Source organism: Apteryx mantelli, chromosome 4 (assembly GCF_036417845.1).
Source record: "Apteryx mantelli isolate bAptMan1 chromosome 4, bAptMan1.hap1, whole genome shotgun sequence".
Taxonomy (NCBI): domain Eukaryota; kingdom Metazoa; phylum Chordata; class Aves; order Apterygiformes; family Apterygidae; genus Apteryx; species Apteryx mantelli.
Window position 1 is genome coordinate 13,426,569 of NC_089981.1, and position 4,290 is coordinate 13,430,858.

Here is a 4,290-nt window from a genome sequence, read left to right on the forward strand (position 1 = left end):
TCTTTCTGTGAATTAATTTCCCCTACCCTTGGTTACGGGTCCAGTCAACATCTATTCTAGGCTCCCCCTATAGACAAAGGGAGCAATATCACCTTCAAAGGACAATTCATCCCATCTTAAGATAAGTGTGATAAGCAGAAGGAATCATCCTCTAAGGGTGTCTTTGTTGTCATTGATTACAGGACATGCCCGTCTCATTCCCTGCCCTTACTACTTTTTACTAGTGAAACTGATGACATAAGTATCCTAGCAAATTCAGTGAACCCTCGTCATGTCTGTCCCTATCAACTCACAAACAAAGCTTAACAAAGCTTTAGACTGCAAACTTTAATACAAATTCTTTTAATAATAATAAGACCATATTCATGTAAATAGCAGTACAGTGTAAGATATCAGAGGAATCAGTTCTGCTTATCTGACTCTGAAGAGCTGCAGTGCAACTCTGTGGAGTTTAAGCATTAAGTATGCCATCTGAATGTGAATCCACCTCTGTTATTAATTATGATCAAACTTGATAATTCTTCCTCTCATTAAAATGCACAGTCCTGATACACAGTTAGCTGGTTTTTCCACAGAAGACTCCTGTTGTCTCTAATAACACATCTACCCTTGGACTTGTGTCCTTTGTTAGATAACCTCTTTGGCTCATGGACCATCTAGTTTCAAGCAGCCTGCTCATCTGTGGAGCAGATATTTTGCTGTGATAACCTCTTCATCTGTGGACCATCCAGGCTCAGATTATGTGTCCATCCATCGGGGTAGATTTTTCTTCAAATGCAGATACAAAATTCTTCAAGTAGGTAATCGCTGGTGATTTGCTTAGAGTTCTGGTGCCTCTGCCTTAACACTGCCTTTGCACTTTCACCTAATCCCACATACAATTTTCTTCTAAGGTCCTTGAATAGTTAACTCTTTTGAAGAAAAGAAAAATAATGGTCTATTGGAAGATGTTGACATAGATATCATGCTTTAGTAACAGCTTGCCATTAACCTCTCTCCCTGTTCTTGCAATATCACTGGACACTTATTGAAATTACTTTACGATAAGATGATGAAGACAGCTGTTCTGGGAAGCTGAGGAGCCTTTGAGACATATGAACAAAGACCCTTCCCCTGATTCTGGCAGGAGTTTAAGGACATCTCTACCTGCCAGGAAAGCTAGCTTATTTGTGCTTCTTCGAGGGCTTAGAGGTTGTTCGACAAACTGTTGGCCTTCAGAGCAGAGAGCTGAATTGGGTTACTCAGCTGAAGAGTGATCTGCTCTGACTGTCCCTAGCAGGGAAAGTCATCAGTGGGGCTTAGGCAGGCAGAAATGTCCCAGGTAACGCAGCCTTAGTTAGACTGTGCTTACAGTGGCTGCTCGTGTTGTGGAGTGGGGGCGACTCCTGGGACAATGAATGTGCAGTGCCGTGTGTAAGATGATGAGTGAGGGAAGCTCGTCTGTCTGGGCTGCACCATGAGGTCTGCAATGTATTTGCATTGGACCGAGTCCTCTTCCAGACTGCATTAGACTGGCAATGTAATGGCTTCCGGAGTTCTCGTCTAGACTATGAGAAAGCCGTGGTGTTCAGGAGATAGCTGGGTTAAAAGTGGATCAACAGGTATTGCTTGTCTGCGTTATTTATTCTTCTTTGCTGTAGTCCTCTCTCACAGTTTAGTCAGCAATATCTGAAACCTCCATGGTATTCTAGGAAGCATGAAAATGTTTGCTTGCAGAAAATTTGTACTTCTAGATGCTGCCAGATTTGCTCTGGGAACTGACTGCTTATTGTTTAATAACACCTGTCAGTCTTAATGATAAAGCTATGGCTATGGAAGAGTGGAACATATTTCTTCCTCAGACACTACGTTTACACATTAAGGGGTCTAAGTGGTTCAGGATGGGCAGAATGGGTTGCTCTGAGTGATGACCCCCAGTGAGAGGGAGTGTAGCTTTTTATGGGACCTTTACTTGCAGTCCTTCCTAAGAATAGGGAAAAATGGTCTTACACCCATTTGTCTAATAACTCTGTGTGTTGAGGCAGTGTTATAGCAAGTTCCGTTTCCTTCTCTGTGCTACTTCCATGGCCAAAGCAGCTGAGACTGAAGTCTTTCCCTACTGAAGCCAGTGGCTTTTTGTTCTCTGAGAGCCAGCTCCCTGAGTCAGATGAAATGTGATCCAAAACCAGAACTCAGGGCAGCATTAAGCTGCATTAATGTGGACTTGAAATAATTCCATAAACCTGAGCTGGTCACTCTACACTCTTCCTGTAATTCATAGATATAAATATAGACCTTTCAGGGGAGACAGAGACAGGTGTGATCAATCTCTCTTCCAAAACTATGGAGGCAAACAGACTTTTATTTGCCTTCATGAGCTATAGCAAGAGCCTACAAGTTTGGTTTATGCTTTAGCAGCTCATTAACAGAACTCTAAACTTAGGTTAGATGAATCCCAGTCTCATTTTTAGCCTGACTGTGAGTCAGGAAAAAAAAGACTACAAGGATGTATGAGGTAAGGGAATGGAAACAGAACACGGAAGCGATACTGCTGAACTGGTACTAGTTAACAACAGTTGAAATCAAAGCTGGGATATCTTCAAGGCATCAAACTTGAAAGTAAAAACTTAGGTGAAAATAATCACCGTCAAAAGTGCCACAATTGTACTTTCTCACAGTAAAGCTGTAGCTCTTGCTATTACAGAAAAGTCTTTAATATTACAGTTATTTCTTTCTTCACTTCTGCATTCACTTTTCTCCTACTTCTGTTGCATAACGAGCAATTATTTCAGAATAAATTCATCCATGAACAGCTGTACTCATCATTTTACTTTTTTAAGCACCTGTTCCAACTCCTTTGGAGGTTTTATTGACTGACAAACAATTTTCTCCATGTAACAGTCTGTTCAGTGCCTCATTTTGAGGACCTCCTTGGTCCTCAAGCTGTAGACTGTGGGGCTTACCATTTTATAAAACACAGATATCACCTGGTCTTGGTCAGGCAAGGAGCCAGAACTGTGGGGTGTGTAGCTGGAGTGCCAAAGGATATGGCAAAAACTCTCAAGTGCACAGGATGCACTGGTGGAGAAGGCTTTGTGTCCCCCCTTCCCAGGATGGCAGAGATGATGTAGATGTAGGAAATGTGTACCTCCAGTATGACGAAGATGTCACCTAAAATGCAAAATGCTGCGAGGATGATCTTGTTAACCCTGATGTCAGAGCAGGAGATACCACAGATCAGGGGTACCACACCACAGAAGTGACTGGTGATGCTGGAATGGCAGAAGGACACCCAAAAGGCACAGCTGCTGTGTATCATTGAGATTAGAGACCCACAAGAGTAAGAACCAAGTCACAGCTGGATGCTGAGGCTTCATGACATGACAGCTTTGCATAGCAGTGGTTTCCAGCTGGTCATATGCCATCACAGCCAGAATGAAACATTCGTTGGTGCAAAATGTAGAGAAACAATACATCTGGGCAGCACAGCCACCAAATGAGACAGCTTTGCTCTCTGCTAAGAGACTGGCCACCGTCCTGGGGGTGATGACTGAGCAGCAGAGGTCTAAGACTGCCAAATGGCTAAGGAAAAGCTATTTGGGAGGGTGGTTTGGGGAGACAATCCTTATCAATGCAGTCAAGCCCAGATTTCCAACTACAGTCATCAGGTAAATAATTAAAAGCATTACAATGAGAGTGGGCTGTGCTTCTGCCTCGTTGATTAGATATAGGAGGAGGAACTCAGCTACTGTGGTGTAATTTTCTGCTGCCGTTTTGCTCAGATATTTGTTCACATTAGGTAAGCAATCTTGTCTTGATACACTCTGGAGAACAACTGGCAAAAACCGATCATGATCATATGCTCCCGCTAGCGGTGACCAGCTTACTTCCTTTGGTCAACGAGGACAATACTGATTTCATCCAAAATGCCATTCTGAAACGGAATCACTTGTCTGTGTTATCCCAAACCAGCTGTAACATACATTATCTACCTAGATTGTTCCAGTGTGAAGCTGGAGCACTATGAATGCCACTAAGTCACAGTCTAATAATGGTAAATACATACGTATCAATGTTCAAGAGCTGTTAGTGGGAAGTAGGCTAAATGAGACTGCAAAGAGAAGAAATAGTCTCTGACAGACCTTAAAGAGGTAGTAACATTTCCCAGTTCTTTGAATTCTGTAATCAAAATTCCATATGCTAGTGAGCATTTCAATTACTACTGTTTCCAGGGTCTGAAGGCACTAACAGGCCTTAATGGGCCTGATCATCCTCGCCTGAGGCAGCCACTTGCACCTCCTGCCCCATGGG